At 33.5% G+C, this 26,435-nt stretch overlaps 1 protein-coding gene across 2 annotated transcripts in view; it reads right to left on the minus strand.

The window, feature by feature from the left end:
- Positions 1 to 26,435, minus strand: part of LOC147066351 (uncharacterized) — a 1,224,975-nt gene that overhangs the window by 389,205 nt on the left and 809,335 nt on the right. For both annotated transcript variants that reach the window (XM_085955769.1, XM_085955768.1), the window contains exon 3: positions 21,427 to 21,472. The gene's annotated coding sequence lies outside the window, so the exon portion shown is untranslated. The remainder of the gene's footprint in view (positions 1 to 21,426; positions 21,473 to 26,435) is intronic.

Here is a 26,435-nt window from a genome sequence, read left to right on the forward strand (position 1 = left end):
ATTCGCAGCTAACTTCATACTGTCGTGCACTTTCGTAACGGTGTGCGCGCGCAGCTCTCAATTTCACTCTCTACCAAACGCACCAAAAGAAGTATAACTTCAAAAAAAAAAACAATCGGTGCGTGAACATATTATACAAATGTCTGTAAACATATATCCGCTATCGCAACAAAAAATTTGGGAGGTGAAACATGACTTAGATGTTTATGTTTATATCAACGCAAGTTCACACCTGCAAATTTAATTCTCTGTTGGTACTGGTACTACATCGTGTTTTGTAATGTGTTTGCCATCCGCAGCGGAAAACATAGGCATATGTACCTATCAGCGGCAAAAATATTTAAAATCTGATTCGTAGTAATAGATAATAGAGTAACATTGCGCACATATACCACGCACCGTCGAAATGTTGCAGTGCATTTAGGCCATAGGGATAGGCTGCGTAGCTTTTAACGGGTATTTTTGTGACTGTGAAAGACCGAACAGTGCATTACTGCATTATTTAGTCGCATCAACTTTCCAAAAATATTTGGAAAAGAGGAAATAATAAATCACTCGGGAAAACGAGAAACTATTATTTTGAGAAAAAAACACGGACGTGGATGTTTTAATGGTGGCTGTGTTTGTCGACATAGGTAAAAGTCTATATTGTGTCTACTAAAACTAGAAAAAAGCAAACTATTTTAATTATCTAAATTAGACGAATTATTACCATCCAACGTCATAATTATTATAAATAGTAAATACAGTACGTTTTTGCCAACACGGAGCCTACTGTTTTATTATATTATATAGGAACCAGTAGCGTGGGGTGACTTTTTCTAGGGGGGATTCTGTTACTATTTACTACATAATACTCGTATCTTCTTAGTATTGTGTAATTAGGTGAATCTTGATTTACGGTTGATGAAGTAGGGTAGTAGTTTTGCTATGTTCTAAACAAAATGACTTGTGTAAGTGATATTGATAGCAGAAGACATTTAAAAGAAATAAAATTGAGTGAAATTACCATGAAATTGCACATTAAATGCCTACATAATAGTATTACAATATAGTACATACTCTATGGAATATTTCTGGGGATGCTCCGCATCCACAGCATCGATGACGAGTTAACCACACGAATTAACAAATTGCAAATTTTTTAAAAGAATTCGACAGTCTTTCGATTTGAGGCCGATTCCTTTGAAAATACTACATTTACCATGTCATTGGCAAGGTTGTACCACGCTTCATCTCTATTGAAAATCAGAAATAATAGGCAGCACGGTGTGTTCAATATTGTTGATTCATGGAAATTGATTCATTTCTCGCAAACTATTTATATAGAAATATTTCATCAGTTTATTTAACTTAATCTGAGGTTCTAACATAATATTATGCTACACGCTGGAGCCAAAGGTAAGGAAATGAACAAATAAGACACGTATGTACTTATTAACATAAAATTTTAAATTTAAATTCAAAGTATGTACTAACCAATATGGATGTGAAAGAAAGTGAAAGAAATTCGGTAGGTACTTTGTTTTGATTTTTAAATTCTCAGTTTGTAAAGGCATGCCTAAGCGTTTTACGGTCCGTTTTAAATTCATTAAAGTTATATAAAAGCTTTGAGTGATAATAAAAGTTTTAATTAACAATAAAAGCAACATTTTGAATAATAATTAATACGTAATATAAACAAAAGTACGTGGCGTAAAACGTAACATTGTTTTTGCGCCGGTGTTTTTATTCATTAATTTAAAATGGAAGAAAACGAAGGATCTAATTGCCAAAATAACAAACACATGAATAATACAATTCGCGAAATGATTTTAATTCGAATTATTCATGAGAATTTATCTTATGGGAGTATTCACCTACGTAATTAAAATTTTTGTTTGCCATTCAACAATCTGGCACTCCAAACGAATACTTACTAACTTTATAATGTAGGTAATAAAAACATACCTATTTTAATAATATGTTAGATTTTTTTAAAATTTATTTTGACTTGACCAGGTTGAGTTTAATTTTTAAGATAGTATTCTAACTTTAATATTCAAATTTGGAATAAACATCCTTCAATATACATAGAAAGCAATTACTATTATTCTCATTTCATAAATCAGTGTTTTGAAGAGTGACATGTTTTTTTTCGAAAATTATAATAAATGGAAATTAGGTATTATTTCAAGCATATTTTTTTTTAAATTAACAATCTTGGTGTGTCGCGAAATGTTAATTAGTTTTAAATTGCGTCATTAACTCAAAAGGGTTAAAAAAAATATTGCCATAGGGCACAGACAATTATTATTGACTCTTTTAAAAATATAATAAGGCAAAAAGCATCATGCACTGTATTGTAGCGAGGGATTATTCTGAAGCTTTTACTGGTAACATCGATGGCGACCATTATTACTATTCAAAAGCTGCATACTTCACGCAGTACATAATATAGCATGTATCGATGAAGCGAAGCGTCGACATTTTTCAATAACACTGCAAACATTTCCCGCCAAAATCATACAACTTAACTGTTGACATTTTCCATGTATGTATTAGAAAGTCGATATAAAAATATAAAATATAGAATAATCTACGAAAGTTGATTTCTCGTATATTTCTCGTGATTCTTGTTGAGTATAAATTATTTTAATCGACATTATCGAATTATACACTTTTTTCTTTTTATATACTTACTATAATAATTATAATGTAATGAAATTTGCAAGACTGGTACTTTCTATACGTAATTGTGGAACGTTATACGAGATGATCCCAATATCAGAAGCAGAATAATGTGTAGGTACAATCAGAATCGATCATCAAATAATGTATTATGTGATCTAGTATACCTACCTATTATAGCATTCGTACCTAAGGTCGTGGTGCATATTTTATGCAAGCTGGGTGAAATGTTCGAAATTTAAAAATTCATGCACAGACGGCGGCAAACTAGCGGACTAATTTAAAACGAGATGAAGCGCGTCGAATGGCGGAAATAGTTCGAAATTCAAACGACACATTAAAAAAAATATATGAATACAATTTTAAGCGGTGCATATTATAAAACAAAAAAAAATAAGTCTGGCTTAAAAATCAAAGGCCATATCGGAAACAGCTGGAATAATATTCAAGTAAATTAAAATTGGGGTGTATGGCAATATATTTTCTATAATAAATATAAAATAGTAAATTATAGATATACAGATGGTATTTGATTTAATTTTACAGACAATTATGTTGACTGAATTCTCTGTAAGGTAATATCTATATAAATTATGGTACCTATCGTGTTTATTCGATGTTCTGGGAGACGAGGAAAATTTAATAGTCAGAAAGGTATTTATAATATAATAGGCAATATGAGAGCTATATAGTAAAACCATCCATTTTATATGGGGTTAGTAAATCTCAATAGATAATTAAATTATCATCTTTCATTTTAGCATACTATACTTGAATAATTTGTAAATGTACCTACCATTATAGGACACAGTGTATGTCATTATCATGACAGGGTAAAAGTCAAAGGTATGTATTTGTGAAACACAATTTTAAGGCGGCCATATTGTCCCCATCGACTACTACTGGATAATAACATACATTTATTTTAGTTTATGGTAATATTAAGGTATTTTCTATCATTATAATTACATTTGAACACTGACTCGTACGGAAATATACAAATATTAATGCTAAGAAATCCTTAATATAGTTGTTTACCTATTACCAAACAGACGAATCTGGACCGTAAGGCATAAAATATTTAGCCTAAATCGATTGAAAATGAGGTTACTTTTCGTATGCCATTTTGCACTTTCTGCACATCTATTCTATACATAAAACTGCTATCGGTCGCTATCACCAGCTATCGAGGGTATTATTAAGTACCTATTATAATTTATTACAATAAATCAGCCGTTTAAACACTCGAAACTGTCTACCTCGCTCTAAAATTTAGTACTTACAGCCAAGAGATGTGCTGTTAAAACATAGCACTTATTATAACAGTTACAACTAACTTATTGTAATTGTTACAATAAGTGCTAATACTTCGATACAAAAATATGAAAAACTACTCTCGATAGCTGCCAATAGCAGTCTTGTGTATAGAATAGATGCGCTGGTAGAGTCGCAGGGCGTTATTAATTATTGACCGTTATGAAGAACAGCAGTTGGAGCAATATTGTGTTGATTATCGAAATTGTCTAAATTTCTCTGGAAATCTATTGTAAAGAATTTTTGTTTATAAACACTACATCTGTTTATTTAATTTGATCTGAACAGGCAAAGTACAAATAAGCGTAGGTGCAGTAATATAAATTCTACTCAATAGTTTTCCAGAAAATTGAAATCAATTCCACGAATGGACAATGCTGAATAAACGTGCCTATATACCTACTAACTACTCGTATTAAGTCAGAGTTGAAATGAAAGTATGAGCGTAATAGATATTAGTTATGTATTAGGTAGGTACTTACCTACATAATATAGAATCCAAAAATTTTAGTCAGCTGATACCTACCGAAATACGAAGCATGTTGATATGAAACCAGATCGCGTCGGATCAACCGTGAAATTAAAAACAAATGCACAAAAAGTAAAAAAAAAAAGCAAGGGCAGAGATTTGTTGCCCTGCAGTCGTAACTAGATAGTCAAAAGGTTTCAGTGACGTGGGGACGCCAATGCATCAAAGGAAAAATACTGTACCTACTAAGTATTAATGCAATATTATGTACACACACACATAATATACATAATAATGTGTGATATAAAAGTTGGAATATTCGAAACTACAAGCCATAGCTGATGTGGTAAATAAACAGAATGTTTCTAAATTTAAATACTAGGTAGGTCTACTATTTTTTTTATTGTTGAAAGGGGACGAACCGTCCTACGACCGTGCCAATGGCATGGTAATATCCTTTGATCCACCTACCAGTAGACGTTCAAATCTCTGCTTCTCGTTAATAAATTTTACTGATTTAAAGTACCTACTTAACAATCCTAAGTTGTTGTCGATGGAATCGAGGCAGATCTTAATAATATGTCGAATTCGTAGTAAATACAATTACGCCATTTTTGACAAGTTTCGTTCTTGGTTGTAATAAATTAATGGCGTAGGTATGTCGTATACATAATAAAGTATCCACTTAATCCGCATTGTTTATTGGCGGCTTTCGTGGTGCAGTGGGTAAGGCGCTGGTCTTCTGCCCGAGAGTTCTGGGTTCGATTCCCGGTGAGGACACAATATTTATGTGTTTTTCTCAAAGCCTGGGTGTTTGTGATTGTCCAAAATTACTAACAACCACCTTGCATGAAAAAGCAAGGACATGGTTATTAATAATTCTACCGGAGACTAGACCGGTTTTGTCAAAAGTAAGCATCATTCATGTGATGACAAAAAATACGCTTTTGACAGTTTTAAGATAATTGATATTTTTTTCATTTATTTAATTTGACTTATATTTGAATTATAATTTGACCATGTCCGATCCTAATAGGATCATATGGGCCTCCACAGAGTAGAGGTTTGTATTAACCGATTTTGTTTTTTTACGAGAAATGGATGTCAGCCACTTGCTCAACCTATTAGGTCCATACCCTGACTCACACACAAATTGAAAAACAATATGTGTATTTGCCAGACCCAGGATTCGAACCTGGGACCCACGGCGTTATAGTCCGACGCTTAAGCCGCACGGCCACCTAATAATAATTAAATATGACAAGTGTTTCACTTTCACAGTAGGTACCCAAGTATTGTCATTGTGAAGTATAAATGATTATCAATCAACCAATGTTGCAGGCAATGTGTGATGCATTTTCGACACACCGCATTTTTGATACAAAATACCCCGTGGGTGGTTTTAAATTCGCTATGAAATTAGGCATGCGTTTGGAAATACAAGCCAGCCAAGGCGCACGGTAGCCCGTGCAAAGTGCGGCAGGGTGGAATAATCGATTTCCGGTTCCATTTAAAGGCTGGGGACTGATAAGAGAGGCTTCGTGGGAAGTTGTAAACCACTTTGCCCATTTGGGAATATGATTTATTTGTGTGCGGTTTGACAAAGCAATATATCGAGGTGATATAAAAAAGGTACGCGTGTTTCTTTCACGTAGCGGCAAAGTAACAATTCCACTCGAGCGTTATGCCAAATATACAAACTTTTTGGTTTTTGTTTGTACCGGAATAAAGCAACTTAACTTTATGATTCACGTTTAAAACGAACTGTTATTTTTACGACGGGCTGTCAGTTTAGTAGATACTGTCGAATTTTATATTACGTTCACGTATTATTTGTTAGTTGAGTTCTGTAATTTATATGGTACTTTATATAAAAACGTGATTTAGAGGTATTGTAATTATTTATATACAGTTAAACAACATCGAAGAAATTAAATGTTTAATGCAAATGAATTTACAAATAAAACACGGTTTAAATATAGGCACTTAAAACAATGTTAACTTAAATATATAATAAGCTACAATGTGGAACCTAACGGTTGTGGAGTAACATGCAACCGATCTCGAGTGTGGAAGAAGTGGGATAATCTTAAACACGTGTCACTAATACGCTTGTGCTTCGTTCTGACAACTTACTGCTCTAGATGTATGTATTGACGCTCATTCAATATTTGTGTATTTGAAGGTTGCAACACACACTATTACACGTCTATAATGTGTGGTTCATTATTCAAAACCCTGCGTCAAAATGTTGTGTATTGGGGCATAGCATATCGTAATTTTATTTATTAATCTGTCCTGTGGTACGAGGGTGGGTCAATAAGTCCTTAGAAAAGCCGACAGGTGGCGCGACTAGTACTGTAAGCGGTTTGTTTTCATGCAGCGGCACTACCGATTCAGTATGCTGCGAAGTTTCAATCAGATTGGTCGGGTTGTTGTGTGTTTCTCGTACATTTAAAAAAAAATTTGCTTGTGGAAAATGGAAAAATGGAAAATGGAGAAAATTGCGTTTAGAGCTGTTATTAAACATTTTAATATAAAAGGGTTAACAGCAAAGGAAATAAAAAATGAGTTGGATTTAGTTCACGGCATATCTGCTCCTTCACTTGCAACTATTTATAACTGGTTAAATGAATTTAAACGTGGTCGTACATCAACAAAGGATGAACCACGCTCAGGACGTCCTGTAGAGGTGACTACACCAGAAATGATCAATAAAATCCACGATATGGTGTTAAGTGACCGAAGATTAAAGTTGAGTGAGATAATTGAGGTTACAGGGATCTCAAAAGGTAGCGTCATTTCTATTTTACATGACAAATTGGGCATGAAAAATATTTCTGCAAGATGGGTGCCGCGTTTGCTCACAGTCGACAATAAACGCAATAGGGTGGTGGCCTCTAAAGCCCTGTTGTCGCTCATGCAACGCAATCCGGATGATTTTTTTCGTCGCTTTGTGACTGTAGATGAAACATGGAAAGGCGAACCATGCCAAAGAAGGCGAAAACCGTAAAATCAGCTGGTAAGGTTATGGGTACTGTATTTTGGGATGCACGTGGAATTATTTTCGTTGACTATTTGGAAAAAGGAAAAACAATAACAGGGGATTATTATGCATCTTTATTGGACCAGCTAAAAAACAAAATTGAAGAAAAACGGCCTCATTTAAACAGAGAAAAAATCCTCTTTCATCAGGACAATGCCCGTGTTCACACATGTTTACGATCAATGGCTAAAATTGAAGAATTGAAGTTCGAATTGGTCGACCACCCACCGTATTCGCCAGATTTAGCCCCCAGTGACTTTTTCCTTTTCCCAAACTTAAAAAAATGGCTAAGTGGACAACGTTTTTTTTTCAAATGAAGAAGTCATCGATCGGACAAATGCTTATTTTGAGGACCTTCCGAAAACTTATTTTTCTGACGGTTTAAAAAAAATTGAGAAACGTCTAACCAAGTGTATTGAGCTCCAAGGAGATTATGTTGAGAAATAAAAAAAAAATACAAAAATAAAAACTGTTTTAATGCTTTTTTCTAAGGAATTATTGACCCACTCTCGTACCTATAGATAGACGAATTCTAAATACATGAAAGTGGAACTGAAAATTTTATGACTACAGAAATGACCAAATTAACTGCAAGCCATTTCGTATTGCAGATTAATTTGTACCTATACAATCACATTCTAAAAACGTTTAAAATAGCCTTTAAGTATTCTTGTACCTACTACAATTTCAAAAAGATTTTCTTGCTACATCATGAACTATTTCGGTAGACGCATGAACCCTGACATGATAAGAAAACTTACGTAGTTATTAAATGCTTTTCAAAAATAAGGCAACTCAATTATTTTGTGTAGTCACTTTTATTATCTATCTATCTACCCCAATGATAAGGGATGAGCGATTGGCTGTCAACCGATAATGGCAAAACAACGCTACTATACCATGTCAGTATGTATTTTATTCAAGCCCCTCATTAATCATTTTTTCAGTGGAGACTTTATAATTTGTTTAAATTCATTTTATAACATTAAATGGCTTTTTATCAAAAGGTTGATGTAAAAGTACATTATAGATTACGGTACTTGTAGTTCTAAAATCTGACATATACATGATGCTGCAGGAAGTCACGACACTCACTAAAATATAAAGCGACTATTCTGAGATTTTAACATAAAATAGCTTAATTAACATTTTAATCAAATTGGGGTAAAGGGTTGGGAAGTAAAGTTGTTCTTTTATATAGTAAAGTTATATAATTCTGTTCACCGAAAAAACAAATATTAGGCTCAAATTTAAAACCCTGTAATAAAATAATTAACTATTTTTTTTATTCATCGAATAATTCACAAGATTTAAGAATGTAACATTGTTTTTGTTAGGAAGTAGTGAATTTTTAATTTTAATTTTAAAAGTTTTAAGAGTTGTTAGTTAAAATTTGTGGCAATTAGATAAGATGCCTATAGCATTGTGATCAATGCGCGTGGTCGCGAATCCCGTGAGACGCAGGTGTCGTATTTTTTTCAAATAAGATTTTATGGTACAAGTCGGTTATGGGGAAGCCAGCGGCAAACACATTTTGAAAATAGCCGATATCCTGGATTATTTGTTAGGTTAGGTTAGTTTAGTTTAAGTTGGGTTAGGTTTTTTATTATTGAATTCATGAATTTTGCCAAAATCGGCTATTACAATTAGCGCGGTTTCCGCCTGGTTTCCCCATAACCGACTTGTACAGATTTTTTCTATTGGTTATATATTTCTCAGAAGTGTTTGTAAATCCTGTAATAAAGTCATTCATTACATGTATTTCAACGCTGACAAAACCGGTTGTGATAAGTGGGAATTAAATTATGTGAGAAGAAAACATGTAAATAATTAAATTCGCATTAATCTGCTTTTTATTAAATAAACAGTTTAAGAGTGGCAGTATTGTATTTTATATTTTGATACATTGTGTTATTCCCGAATACAATAAATGTTTGGTGGTAAGTTATCTATAAAAAGCTTTATTTATTTCGTTCATAGATCACAACCGCTTTACCGGTTTGTCTCTCGTCGTAAATAAGGCGAAACTGTTTGATACACTAATGCGCTGATACATTACGAATGCCGGCCTCCCCCGGGACAGATAGCGCTTTCTCCAGCAAACTTGTTCCGGATTAAAGTTTTCCAGACTACAGGGCAGAGCCTTTTCGCAACCCCCCGCCCCCCCGTAGCCCCGCGATACAGCCTAAGGCTTCGACGCCACACGACGTGCTGGATGCTGTGTGATGTAGGGGTAAATCCTTCGATACACTGCCCTGTGTAGATTAAAACAGTGGCTGTGTCGAGTAACTGGAAAGTGTGACTTGTTTAATTGAAAGTTTGCTGTAAGTAGAGACCATAATAATTAATTACGTTCATTGCACATACTGTTGCCTTTCCACTAGGTAAATATTTTACAATATACACCGTGACAGTTTGAGTATCAAGTCAGGCGCACACACAAGAGGGGGGGAGGGTGTTCGGGTCCGGACCGCCCCACCAGAAATGAAGAAAAAAATACTTACATATAATATTACTTTCGTCAGGACGTCATGATTAAGGATCTTGGTCCAGATGAATTGGTTGTCGAACAGCCTGACCCACGAGTGTTGCCACTGAAGGACCCGCGTCATTCATAAACTGGTGCAAGTATCTGAGCCATCAAATGTTTGCTTTGATAAGCCTATGTGGACGATACAAACGTACACCAACCATCATAATAATTATTTATGACCACGTGCATTCGATAACGACGTGGGGATTGAACAGCTCGCAATATGTCGTATGTGTTTATTGCTTGAATTTTAAGTGCGGAGTGTTTGGATATAGAGAATGTACCTGGAAAAGTGCGATATTCCACGACTGAAGCGTAAATGTGAAGGTAAATATGGAAGTCAGGTAACTAAACTCGTCCCTTTAACCGCCTTACAAGTCAATAAAAAATATTAAGTATGGATGTTTTTTCAAAACGGACCCCCCCAAACCAATTTTCTGTGCTATCGATTGAGGATGGGTGCTTGATGGAGTTTTAATGTAAATTATAATTGTTTTATGTTTTGTATTTTTCCAATTGGGTCGTTTCAAATGCACCTTTCTGTGAAGTACAGACTTTCTTTGACTGCATACATAAAATTGACTGGAAAAGCGGTCGGGTCAGAATCGGTTAGGCCTAGTTTAGACTGATTGAGTAATGTTTACTCTGACGCACGCATTCTGATACAGCTACTGTCTCAATTTAAACCGGCATAAAGCCTTCGATATATCTTATGTTTACGTGTACGTCCGGGCGATTTAAACAAGGATTGCTGGAGAGGGGGCTCTTTAGTTGATGCCATTATTTCAACGAGCAATGAAGAGGGTTAATTCTGGGTCCTGATTGTAAATAAAAGGATTACGTATATAAAATTAGGTTAATCTTTGAGCATAACAAACATTCGACATTAGATTTTAATGGGTATTTCTAAATAGCGAATTATCTTTGAGAGAATAAATGTAGGGAATTTTCACATTCGATTAAATATAGAAAAAGCCACGATATAATTAGTTTTAACTTACAGCAGCCAAATAGTTATTTAAATATACATTTATAAAAACAGGAATTATTTAATACATACTTTACATACTTGAATTTAGCATTAGGTTTACTATTGTGCGATATTTATATAAGTAGTAGGTATGAATAATAATAAATATAAGCTACAGATTAGGTATTTTCGTACTTTGGCCATGACCCCCACAAAGGGGGGGGGGACTGACAGGGCTCTAGCCTTGGGGCCCGGGCACAAGAAGGGCCCGGCGTGACGAGTCGACCGATACCGAGATAAACACAGACCACAAATTTGCTCTAACAGTAAAAAAAAATTTTTAATTCAATAAATATTAATAATTTAAATATTTGATTGTAGGATGCAATTTTTAACTGTGTGTCGATACTCAACTACTCCATAATTCAAATAGATGTACATATTAAAAATACACATTAATTTTACCGCGTACACCATGAAAAACGCTACTGTAGCGCGTCACACTGCCTTTACCCTTAGCGATAGGTAGGGGGGCCCGCTACAGGATGTGGGGGCCATGACTATACCTACTTAAAGTCAAGTAGAACTATATTATGGTAATGTTTACTATTATATTTTAAATACTTATTATTATAAGTACATAATTATTGTTAAGTACAAAATAATATTAATTAATTCGGTTTCAACACCAAAATCAAAACTACAAAAATAAATGACATGTCAAAGTTATAGTATAAAAGAGACGAGATCATGCGTTTAATTGTATTATTTATAATGGAAATGGAAATGCCTTTGGGCAGGAAAAGATACGTATTCACGGAATCTAAATAGGCTATAGACTAAAAAAACAATCTGTAGAATTTAATACAATTTATATTATCATTTTGTAAAATGAAATTCTAGATGTATGCCAACCAATTAATACATATAGGTACAGTAGGTACCAAAATAGGTTAAATTTGAAGTAGAGCTAGGTGTTATATAGGGCATAATACATATTACAATAGATTCCAATGAATATAAAAGCAGTGATGAGACGTGGTTGTTCTAAAAACCACTGCATAATAGACATTTTGATACATATATATATATGAGTGTGAAAAGTCAAAGGCCAAGAGGATGGATAGCACCAGCACCCGTAAAGAATTGAGGAACTGAACCCCCGATAATGAATGATAGAGGTCAAATAAATAAATATTGTAAATAATTTGTTGAAAGAAAGTGCTTTATGGCCTTATTACCAGGCGTAGGGAAGATGACTTCCGAGTTCCGAGCGTTGGATGATCAACTGAAGATTATGCGTGGAAGACCAAGCAGTATGCTTGAAGCGATCAACTTTATAGCAAGGACTGGTCTGTAGCGAAAAGAAGAATTATTCTGTTTAAAGATCTAAAATAATTTAAATAAAAGATTTTTAACAGTTAGATTGTTTACTATTAATTAAATTTCTATGACGAAATCATATTGAATGTTCACCTTTACACGATTAATTTAAATGTTAAAGCACAATAAACAATCAATAACCAACACTTAATCATTACAACCGAATAAATCTTAGCACCTGTTATCACCGAACATATCTAGTAAATATTGTGATTTCACAAGAAACGACAGCGAGTATACTGCATAAAATACATAAAAACACGTTTGTACGATACAGGTACGTATTTTTGCGTGTAAAACTATGTTAAAATTTTACGTGATTGTGAAAACAGAGACCCGTTAAGTGTCTTTGTATAATGGTATTAATTAAGTAAAATATTTACATAGTTTAAAGAGGCAAACACAGCCTTGACCTGAGAGCATGTGCGTTTTAGAATCGCCTACGTTTCCGCATGTACGTGTTAGCGTATTATAATACTTATACACAAGTTGTGAAACTCATAATGCTTTTTGGATGTAACACAAGCTTGCTAGACGCTGAGAGAAATGTACACATGATAATATGTTATTATGAATACAGATATAGCCAAATATACTGCTAAATGCACGTTTTAATGCACATAAAATTATGATCGCTTATTAAAAAGTTTTTATTTCACAACTGGTTGTGAGGTGTGTGTGGTTTAATTAGTGATTTCACAAAGTGTTCTCTATACAGGTACAGGTGTCTCGAAATGTCACTAATGACATGTTTAAGAGGAATAAATTAACATGGTTAATAAAATATTTTTACACAACTGTGCAGCAAAACAGGTCCAATAATTACGATAATAATATACTTACATTGGTTAAATATATCAGTAGATCAGTAAGTACATACGTAAAACTGATTATTCGGCTCTAAATATAGAGTACCTATTGTGAACGGACATAAAAAAAATCAATAATAAATTTTATCTACGAATATAGATATATTTTTAGGTGAACGATATTTTTACACAATGTTTTTACTGGTTATACATACCTAAAATACTGGATAAATAGTGAAAACATACATCAACGCCAGTTGAATTAAAAATATTATACATTTTATTTTATCTGTGTCGACATAATTTACCTTTTTTGTTCCATAATTTTGTTGTTCAAGTCGTTTATTTTATTCTTTCGTAATATTGTACTGGTGTATATCTCAAAATAGGAATTGCATGAAAATGCCACAACTTGATAATAACTACTACTAGTCCACACTAATTAAGGCTGTACATCAGTTGAGGCACGGTCCAAAAAGATCGTGGCTATGCGATGCGCGGATTGCGGGTCGCGGGTGCAAATGACGCATGCCAAACGAAATATAATCTGTCATATAAATCCAACATACGTCCATTTTATGTTCTGTTTGAGCACTTAAAATCACTTCTTTCAGACACGTTTAAAGCGTCATAGAAAGCGGCCGTGCATATCCACGGTTGTGCATATATGACGGGTGGTGGTGGGCACTTTGTTTTATTAGTAACAATATTAATATATTCATTGACATGTTTTCTTTTTAAAATAAATGGGTAACGTTTTTAGTCATATTTACACGATTTAAGAATTAGTACGCCCGTCGCCATCACGAAACAAAGTGACGTGTTTCCAGCTCGAAGTTCTCTCTCAGAATGCGAGCGAGTCCAAAATTTCGTTGCGTCTATAGTTGAAAATTATTTGCCGTTTCACTGATGTATCATCTTAAGGTTTTATTGTTATATAAGTATATCCATGTTTGCTGATTAGGCTGATAAGGAAATGAACAACACGCGGTACCTCACAGGAATCCATGTCGTTCACCAGTATTCTTGTGTCTTGCCAGAGTATGCCAACATCCCCTGATTCCGCCATGTAGACGATGTCTAACGGCCTCTCAGAATGTCAGAATAAGTTTCTTCTTTACCGATTGATAACTTTGAATGACCTTCTTTAACGGTATTGTTTTAGCTATGTGGTATGTTATTATCAAAGTAATTCTCACCTGAATAAGCCAGTTCAATCGTCAGCTTCAGCATCTCTTTCAACTGACCCTAACAAAACCAAAAAATACGACTGTCTGTCACCTAATTATTATTATTGTCTGTCCTTTTGGTTTTAAAATAGATTGGTCGTCGCTTGACTGATCACTGCGTACCTTTTAATTAATTTTTAATTACCACATTTAAATAACATGCTAATTGCTTATAATGGCCGTTCAACGGAGACACGCCAGCCGTATCGTCCGCGTCGAACGAAGTGAGAACAGGTGATCCCGGTTCAATTAAGTACCTGAGACAGCGAATAAGTATAGAAAGCTAAAAAGAGCAGTCGCTGTTTTAGGTACTCTTGAGGTATCCAGGAGACTGGATGAGATATTTTATATACTTGAGGAAATTTAGTATATTAATAGTTTTATAATTATTAATTTGTTGGTTTATATATATCATTTAATTTTACACATTTTGTCATTATTTTGTTTTACTCTTTTATTATTATTATTGTTTACATATTCATAAATTCTCTATATAGTTAGTTCTCAATGTGATATAATAATAATATGTAACTGTTCGTTTGCAGTTATATAAGTATACATGTGAAAAAATCTCCAGCACTAACTACTTAGCGTGTCAATTGACCGTTTATTAATCTCCTTTGAACTATCAGTGCGTATTCAAATTTAAATATTGATCGCCGATCAAACACTTTCTCCTACAAAATCCATTAAAAAACATGTGTTCTGTTTTAATAATAATTGCTTCGTTAATTATTATTAAATACGAACTGTGTACGAGATTACGCCCACGCGGAGCCAAACACGCAACAACTAACGCCAAATTGTGAGCAATTAAATCCTAACAACTTGAATGAATTTATAGTGTAGTTTACTGCTCAACCATATGGGAATTATTTTTGTCTGACTACAGATTTGATTTTGTGTGTGAACTACCGAGATAAACTGAAACATATTTTCATAGTACAGTTGTAAATTATTACACTTCATAAATAGGGCTTGAAATTCTAGAATCCCGCTAAAATTCATGAAAGAGCTTTTGTATATTTTTTATGTAAAGTAATACATTTTTGTTGTGACTAATATAAAATTGCTAGTATCTAAATCAGTATAAACAAATACGAACAATGTGATGTAACTCTTCATAATTACATAGGTACTGTAAATTATTGAAATTTGGTCAACTTATTACAACAAAAACGATTTCTTGGAGAGGACGCGTTTGATGTAGGTATTTAAACACTGCATTATGTTTAAGAGCATACTTTAGTGAAACGGAAAATAATTGTCAGCTATAGGCAGGCGCGAAGAAATTTCGGACTCGCTATCAATCGGAGAGCGAAAGCCGAGCTGTGAACACGTCAATTTGTATTGTGATGGCGTCGGGGGAATTAATTCTTAAACCGTGTAAAAATGACTAAAAAACGTTGCCCATTTACTTGAAAAAGAAAACAAGTCAATGAATATATTATTATTATTACTAATAGAACAATAAACATAACATTAAATGGATGCATGTTGAATTTTTATGACAAATTATGTTTTGTTCTGTAGGTACGCGTCGTTTGCACAATCTTCGCGTCGCGTAGTCACGATCGTTTTAGACCGTGCCCCAGCTGAAGTATAGCCTTAAATAATAACTTTTAAAGACTGATATCATAGATATAATATCTCATTAGTTACTCTATCAATTTCCAATACGTTACCATTGTTCCTAGAATGGGAGATTTTACACCCCTTGACTGTAGTATTTTTATTGTTTATAAGTACTAATAATCTAGTATAAGGTTTTGGCGATTATTATAACATGCTTATCGAGTGTATTATTATAATAATATAGGAGGTTTTTTTACAATGACTTCAACTATTCATAATTTGTTTGTTATTTTTTATTGTGACCCTTGACTTGATAAGTAGATAATGGAGTTTTTACCTACTTTATTGTATTGATTGGTAATATATGTGTTGTGGGCAGTGTTTATTTGCCTTTTTGTGAGTGTACACAGTGCCTGAAGATGCAGAAAGGCGAAACCCGGGTCACCAAAAACGTTTCAAATGGAATAGTACACAACTTAAATCCATTAGAATAATATTTTTAATTACTAAATTATCATATTAAAATGCTTATTTTTTTCTTTTGGCAATATTTCATAGGTTTTGAACAATCCCGGTATTCGAAACACTAATTCCAAAATCTCGAGATAACCATCCCTAGCTCATACTTTTTTTTTATAATGAGATGATAAACTATTCCGTGATGGTGCCAAATAAATATGATTTAGTATTTAATATGGCGTTGCTACGTAACTATACAATTTTATGAAAAGTTTTGTATATATTGTGTGTATTAAATAAACAGTAAGAACATAATATATTATTATTATTATGGTTACATAATAATATGTACGTATGTAGTCTGATCCCTGATAAGTCACAGATGGCCATGTTTGAGTTAATTTGTGCTCATAATGCACCGATTGATAATATATACATTGAAAAAGATCACAATACCTTAATCACAATACCTTACGGTGTCATGTAGGCTGTAGGGGACGAAGTAATCCAATTAAATATATAATATATATAATATATATAATATATATAATATATTACTAGTTTATAATATATGTTATAACACATCTATCATATTAAGAAATAGTTCCTGGATAAATAGCATGTAAGTACTTAAGTATTTTAATGGTTGAATAAAATATTCAATCCCAAACAAAGATCTGCGTGTACTAGTCATGTGGGGAAAGATGATTAATACATAAAAAATAAAACATAACAGAAATACAAACAAAAACATGAATTAAGTAATGAAAAAAAAACAATTTGGTGTTTTTTATGAACTTTGTATTTTTTCTTGGACATCCAAAATGAATTAATTGATATAAAAATTCTAATTGCAAATAAATTAATTTATTGATTAACACTACATATCAAAAACAATATAATTCTACCATAAATGAAAGTAAAAAAAACTCCAATACTAAGAAAGAAGTTGTTCTCATCAACATGATTTTTTTTCACTCTATTTCGTTTCTGTTCTGGCAGAACACACTAACTGGAGAATACTAGTTTTGAGTAATTTGACTTTGAAGTTATTAAAATGTTTGAAATGGTCTATCATTTGAGTTTATTAAGTAATCGTAAAAAGGATGACTTTAAAATAAAGACTGTTTATTTATGAAGAAGGTTTCCAGACGGTAAAGTTTGAAATGTGATGCTGTGAAAAGGCTCAAGAACGGAAAGGCACCGGGGGGAGACGGGATTCATCCTGAATTCCTCAAGTACAGCCTGAGCGCAATCCTGCACCCTATGTATCATTTGATGACAAAGGTGTAGGAAGAAGAGCGCTGTCCAAGGGACTGGGTGAACGGTGAAATCATCACACTTCACAAAAAAGGTGACCCTCTAAGCTGCGACAATTACCGAGGCATTACGCTACTCAGTGTTCCGGGAAAGATTTTGGCAAACATCCTCTTGATGAGAATAAGGGACCCAATAATGCACGTCCTCAGGAAAAACCAAGCCGGGTTTCTACCTGGTCGAGCGTGTGCAGACCAAATCCACAACCTTCGATGTCTTCTCCAGCAGAGCCATGAGCTGAACAGTCCGATTGCCTGCTGCTTTGTGGATTATGAGAAGGCGTTCGACAGTCCGCACCGCCCCTCCCTCTGGACGATACTGGGAGCATACGGGATCCCTCCCAAGATCATTGCCATAATCAAAAGCCTGCACGAGAATAGCGAATGCTGTGTCAGAATTGGAGACACTGTCACGGAATGGTTCGGGGTCACGACCGGAGTCAGACAGGGTTGTGTCCTTGCACCGTTTCTCTTCATCATTCTCTTTGACTTCATACTACGGAAGTCAATACCACCCGACCGAGGCATACCTGTTACCCCCACGGTGAAGCTATGCGACCTAGAATACGCCGATGACGCTGTCCTATTCGACAACTCAATCGAGGGCATTCAAGAGACAATCGCAGGTTGCATAACAACGCCTCTCGCGTTGGTTTGAAAATCAACGCGAAGAAAACCAATGTCTTGTGTAATAGCACCTGTCCTGATCCAGATTTCCCTCTGATTAGCGACGGACAAAACATCGAGAGCGTCGACAGCTTCAAGTACCTGGGGGTACACATCACGGGAGATGGCATTTTGCAGAAAGAGCTCGCTATCCGAATGGGAATGGCTGGAGCAACATTCAACTCGATGCGGAATGTCTGGGACTCACGATTGTACTCGGTCAAAACCAAATGCCGCCTATTCGACGCTTGCATTCTGACGGTGCTGCTTTACGGTAGCGAATCATGGCACCTTACGAAGGCTCAGAGCAACCGTATACTAAGCTTCGAAAACAGAAGTTTGCGATGAATACTGGGTGTGCGGTGGTATGACTTTATAGTAAGTGTAAAAATTATATTTGGCACGAGGAAGTAATACTTGAAGATATCGTGATAATAAATAATAGAACGGAAAAAAGTTGCCAAACACAACTGTAATAAATTAACCGAGCGACTACAGGTTTAGAAGCTGTTTTTGCACGTCCTCTACCCACATCAATGCCTTTGCCGAACGTTATAAAACCGAATATCTACACGTAGATATAAGTTTTTGATATGGAATAAAAATACACGGACAGTAGTGAAAGCGAGATCGTGACCCCTGTGAATATCCCGAGGAATGAAAAACTGAAATGATGAAAGCAGGTAGGACAGCCGGTCTCTTGTACGCTCGTAATAGTATGGCGACCGTGTACGGTGGCCTTTGCAATTGAAAAGAGCGAGATGTACCTACCTAACCTACTAGTGTACTGACATACGTTTGGGACGAGATCGTGTAAATTGCGAATGTAATGGTCACTGGTATAGAAACATATTATATATAAAGAAAATTTAATTCTGTATATTAACCTACCTTGCTACAGGGTCAGATTTGTGGTGTAAAACAGAACTGAAGAATTTTCTAGTTACTCATCCTAAAAGTAAACTATATAATACGTAGGTATAACCTTTTAAAACGAAGTGTTGATATTGATAAATGAATAAATATATACGTTTATCGGATTTTAAACAATTTGGAGGGAGATAAAAATGTAATAATCATCAGAAGAAAATTTAATAATTCAAAAGTTTCAAATATGGAATCTAAAACGTGTTTTTTTTACATTTGGGACTCGTCGGTTTACCGTGATTTCTTCTGACTTTTTTCTTTGTCAAATCGCTTGTTAACTCACAAAAAACTCGCCGTTACACATTGCACCAATAAATTCTCAACGTAGAGCTGCGTTCCGGAATATGTCTGTTACGAGTGAAATAATCGAGCTTCCTGGCTTTCGGGTTCTACGTAAATATGGCGTGTAAGAACCGAATCCGGTGTGTGCAGTAATTTCAGCCATACACCAGGGCAAACCAGAAGCTATTGTATGGATTAATGCCTTGCTGGTTCCAATGTACTCTGTTATATGACTAGTTCTGTGATTTTGTTTACTTATTTTTTTTTTTACTACTATACGAAAAAATTTTCTTGGCTACGTGTTAAAACTGTGAACTAACATGCTCCGCCCATTTTTAACCGCAATTCCATTATAAGCTCCACCCATTTAGTAAACAACAGGGCCTGTACAACATGTAACATTATACTTCAATCTAGGCATAAAAAACGTCAAAATGAAAATCATTCTGACAGTAGTAAGTCAAACAAAAGAACATCAAATTAAAATTCTGTAGTAAAAATTCAAAATTGGAAGGAAAACAAAAAACATACTTTGTAGGTAGATATTATTTACATCTATTTAATTTTGGAGAATTGTGCAAGTACGATGTGGCGTGGCGACATTCCTCGCTACGAAGATATTCATATGAAATACGTAAAGACGTACAGACTATTAAATTTATATTCAGGGAATAATATGGACGTACTTATATGTATGGATAGTTTTCACGATTGGCATCTTCTGTCAAATTGCTACGACACACAATTCAGATACCGCCGCGGCGAGGTATCTAGCGTAGCCGCTGGGGCTACAGGCGACGCCGAAGCTCCGAGATACGGCGGCGCCGTGACGCTATTACGGGCGTCGTAGACCCGGAGCACGTAGAGCCTTAGGTATGTAAGAGCTTTGGCAAAAATATGTGCTTCTAGTTTATACACCCATTCACCTAGATATGCGTGCGTGATAGCAGAATAGCCGAATTCAAGATCGATTGTTATAATATTTTATTTCGCAGCTACGCACGTTTGTAGCCAATGCGATAAGAAAATGTAATACATCACGGAAAATCGTTACGGAAAAAGAATTTTCCGAAAAATCCTGTAACTATCTTCATCTTTCAAAACTACTATTAGTAAAACGGAAACGTACTTAGTATGGACGTACCAAATTATCCTCGATTTTTGTAGACATGGTGTTGTTGATCGTTTGATACAATACCTGTTTCAACTATCATTCATCATCATTCAAAATAAACCTATGCATTACAGAAAAAAAATGTTAAATATTGTTAATGTTTTTTTGTTATTTAGCTTGTTTTAATAGAACCATGTTTTCTCTCAATTTCATGATGTATGCAAACGTCCTGAATTCTCATTTTCTTTAAAATTAATATAAATAAATGAACACAGAAGAGACGAATCAATATTAAAACCTATAAACAAAAGAAAACCGGCAGCCAGGGCCACTGTAGGTAGACTCTGAAGAGTAAGCCCAAGGGCCTGAAACTATGTTTACTCGGTCTATCAAGTAGGTACAGCAGCCTTGTGAAAATCTGGCTTTGATTTGATTATTTGGTAAGACATTATTACAAAGCCATAAGTTTGTATGCCTAGGTATATAATAATATATTGTCGATACACTGTGGTTGAAGTTCATAAAATTGATTGCGGAGATTCTACATAGAGTAAATTATAATCTATGGCGCCCTTATTTCTGTAATATAGTAGTAAAACAAAATAAAACAACTCATTCCATTCTTAATTTCAAAGTGTTCATGAATAATAGTAATTAGACTCACCTTTGAATAATTGCTCGGAAGCGATGTTTCGTAATTTAACTGCTATCTGGAAAGACAGAAAATAAATTAATTAATTATAATATTTTGAAAATATCAAGTTTGAGATGAAAATATACATTATTTGATAATTTACCGGATCTAATTTCGCAAATAAGGGGTTGTCCATATATGACGTAACACCCTAAGGGAAGAAGGGGTCTGTCACATTATTTTTTCACGAAATTTGAATATAAATTCTAATGGATTTAAGTTTTGTACTATTCCATTGTATTTCCGTTTGAGTCGTTTTTTGCGACCCGAGTTTCACTTTTCGTCATCTTCGGTCAGTGTGTATTTACCATTGGTGAGTGCGCATAGTGCCCGAAGATGCCGACAGGCGAAACCCGGGTCGCCAAAAACGACTCAAATTCATTAGAAAATAAATTTATTTGTTAATAAAAAAAAATATTCCGTGAGAACATTATATTAAAATCGAAAATTTTCAACAATTAATTATTGTTGTTCCCCAATTATTGGGGAAGGGGGAGTTACAAGTACAGAATATCGTGTGATAATAATTGATTTTGTGGAATTTGTGGAATAGCGACATTGATTTTATATATTTTTTAAATGCAATGTGTTTACTATTCAGAGCTTTAAGTTAATAACCCTTTAATAATGAAATAATTGAAAATTTATTGTTAGTGAACATCAAATATGTTTTAATTTATTATTGTGGGCAATGTGTATTTGAACGTAAATCAAAAATATACTACTATAATTATTATGAAATACGAAACTATCGCTTTTAACGATGTCGATACTCCTATTATCTTCAGAAAATACACAGCAAGCCTGTAATTCAAAGCTATTGCAAATTTCATAAGGGTTGAAATTAATTAATCAAATTTAATTTTACGACAGGATTCAAACGACGTACTTTCGAAATAGGGATAAGGATTTCTTCAAGACACAAAGCCATGTTACGTCGTCGCTCTGCCTACTTTCTTGGGACGGCCATGTTAACATTTTGAACCGTGACCTTGAATTCTGTACGTGTATCTTTTAATAATTATTGGGATAGGTTTCACACTATCCTATTATAATTAATCAACACTAATCCAATAAACAAGTGATTAAATATGATATTATTATGTCGTAATAGCTAACAATTAATGTTAGGTTAGGTTAGGTAACTAATATCTATTAAGCATATGTAGTTTGAAGGCTAGAATATATCTATATTTGGTCACATAATTATTGTTGTGACTTATATGCGGTGTAAATGAGAATTGTGTGTGCCTAATGACTATCTTAGAATTCGGGAGCATTGGTTGTTTGTTATCCCAAGGTGCAGAAGTAACCTGAAATTGGTAATGCTAATTGGAGGGCAATAACCCTGTTCAACCAAATCACTTCGGATGTTGATATATTCCACCTACACGAGAATAAGATTAGGTGGAATATTATAAGGGTCCTACTTAGCTTATTCGGTGTATTTTTTACTATGAACTACTTTTACTGTGAACGTCTTAAATTTATAGTTTGTAAAATTCACTATATGTAAATAAATAAATTTGAATACAAAATTGTTACTCAATAGGTGTTAATTTCGGTGGAATAATGTATGAATTAAAAGAAAATAAGATACGTTGAACTTATTCCATATATTTCTTAATGATTAGCACTGATTTCGTCCGCTTCAATAGGAAATTTTCAACTGAACTGTTGAAATATCCTATTGAAACGGACGAAACCGATCCTCACGATTATTAAATTATGTGGAATAAGTACCTAACGACATATTAAATAAATAGTGGGCAACTATTGAAAATAATATAAGGACATAATAGGTAGGTAATAAAAATACGACAAAACACAGCAGGCCATACACTAAAATAAAATATTGGAAACAAAATATATATGAGTATAAATTATGACAATAAAATTATTCTTCGTAAATTATAATGTAAGATACTTATTATATGTATGTTGAATTAATTTATTTTTTAAATTTATTTTTTAATGTATTTCGTAAACAGCATGAGGAGGTAGAGCTTTAAGAGAATTATTTTTAAGTGTATTTTACTTTAAAATAAATGACAGTTGTACGACTATAAAAACCCGTAAAATGAAATATTATATAAAATCCATCAATCATTTAAAATTCGTATTCCACTCACACAGTAAGTTTATTAAGTGCTTTTATATTTCAGTATATTTAATTATAGTCAGTAATATGAGGTTAGTGATGGGAGAAAATTATCGTAAATTATCATCAAGTAGATGCTGAATTTCTCCAAAGTAAATTTTTGTTTGTCTGTAACCATTAATAACTAATATACTTATGTACCTACTAAAGATTTTCATTTTTTATGATGCTTTTATGTACCTACCTAAATTTTTTTTTTTTAATATTGAGGCAGTTAAAATGTGCGTACACATGTATGACATTGCATTAATTTTCCTAATTGTTCATACCTTTGCATTAACTTGTGTAATAATTCTTCCCAAATGAACATTTTAATATCCAATATTTACCAATCCGGACTTATATTTTTGACCTTATTTTTATCTATTTATTGTATAATAATCAAACATACATAATTTGAAATATAACTGTTATATTCATGCATATAACCAGTAGAAAAAAATACGACACCCGACGGGACTTGAGCTTGTAACCGTTGGATTCGTGCCAGTGTGCTTTTCAAATTAAGCTACGGGCATCCTACTTAATTACGATAATTTTAACGAGTAATTCTTACATGAAATGCTTATAAAATTGCGTTCCAATGTTGGATATCGGTTTTTGTATATTAAATTAAAGCAGGTATCAATTAATTCCTTATTTACTAACTGACGTCACGGATCACTCCATTATTTAGTTTTTATAACTTACTTAGACTTGCTAATAATTTTCTAATAAACGAATACGATTCTTTGAATAAAAGAAATAATTTATTATATAATAGTCACTCAAATTGCTGGCAATATTAAGTGTAACTTCATTTGCCCTCACATCTTTTCACTTCTACACATTTAAACATATAAAATAAATATAGGTTACTATTATCCGGTGGCTCAACTCTGCACAACTATGAATGATCATAATGATTGTGGAACTATTTTGTTCTCTTGCCTATTAGGTTGCTCAAAAATTTACCACTTATAACCATTATAACTGGACGACATTATTTTTGATTGTATTATTTTCTTAAATTGCCTGTATTCTCAATATATTATATATTTACTTATTTTGCATTTTTTAGCACTTATATTTAATTTTTAATTTTCTTATAGGTATTATCTACAGTATTTTTTTAAATCAATTTTTAATAGCTCTTCTACTGTATTTACTGGTTTTTATTTACTGATTTAATTACACTTTCTGTCTGCTTGTTATTGGGACTATCACTAATTCTTTTATTTTGTATCTTATTGTATTCTTCTGTGATTGGTTCTGTTGACCTAAATAAATAAAATAAATTGCATTTTTAAAACAAACTAATAATATTAACTACGCACCACGGTAGTATAAAAATACTATTTAAGACATTTAAGTTATAGTAACCCATACTACTAGATAATGTAATACACATATCTGTGTAATTAATAATCACCTTGCGTGGTTTACCTGATATTCATCAACTGCGTGAGAAAAGCTTTTACAAAAAATGCACTTAAACAATCAGAAGTATTACTCTATTTTACTCATTCACACAGTGCTTACTCTACGTAATGCGCCCCATCCCTGTTAATTTTATACAAGGTCGGACCCCATTTTGTAGGGAAGTGGACCGGGTTCAATTTTCCCTTCCACCTATAAGTCGTTATAAGCATTCATTACTACTGGCGCAATAACATTACTAAGGGCAAGGTGTAATAACGCCACTGGACCGTCCACATTACGAAATGCCGTTGATTAACCGGAGGCAGAGGCAGTGGCGTACCACTTATAGGAAAATGGCATAATTACATCCATCACAATCAATAAAAAAACGAAATATAGATTACTTCTGGAAACCAGTTTCATACGCTAAAATGAATATGTAATGTATACATACTGCTATATTGTAAGATTTATCATACACATTTTTATTTGATATAATGATTATTGAGGAGCAGATCAAAATGTATAAGGTGACCAAAATGGGGAAATCGAATTCATAGTTAATATGCGATTGTAAATTATTTATAACTGTTTTTGTTCGAAAATGTATTTTTACTGTTCTAAGAAAAAAATAATGATATGTATTCTGTTTCTCCAAGTTTTTTGTGTTTGGAAAACGAGGCGAAAACATTAATATTAGATGCGTTGCTATGAAAATAATGAACAAGAATATAATGACATAATATAATTTAACGGTTGACAACACTAATCTCTACTAAATTGTACTAATACAATACAGTCGTCTGGTATTGGATAGTATGTAAAAAATAAATTTCTTTCGATATGGTACTATAATATTAATTTCTTTTATTTTGTTAACTGTCAATTCATGTACCTATTAATAATTTATGTACCTATTGTTATATTATTTCTGTCGCTTTGGATTCTGTTTGATAAAATATTGTTTAAAAATAAATGTATTCAGTTGAAAATGTCCCTCTGAGGCGGACGAAACCGGTCCTAATTTATTGATTAAAAGTGGAATAATTACTACAAAAAAAAAACAACAATACTATAATATTAACCTAAGCAATTTTAATCCAATTAAAACTCTGCTCCTAAACATTTTTCGATATTTAAAAATGAACTAATACACATCGCCCGCATTATAATAAGCTCGGCAAAAATATTGGTAAGCTTTGGCGAATCCAAGCTTTTTGGAAGAATCCAAGACCAACCAAGGTTGTAGAGTCAAAGATAATTATAATTATAAATTGACACAGTAATTTGATTCAATATAAATAATTTCATTACCATTTTCGTAGTATTTTAGCCAGTGGTGAAGTCGTGGGCACGTCACTGTGGGTGGGGAGTGTTCCATGGTTTTATAGCACGTGGAAAATTCGTTATTACTTAC

The sequence above is a fragment of the Rhyacophila brunnea genome, unplaced genomic scaffold, assembly GCF_057557595.1.
Source record: "Rhyacophila brunnea isolate RB1 unplaced genomic scaffold, BYU_Rbru_1.0 scaffold_5, whole genome shotgun sequence".
NCBI classification, from domain to species: Eukaryota; Metazoa; Arthropoda; class Insecta; order Trichoptera; family Rhyacophilidae; genus Rhyacophila; species Rhyacophila brunnea.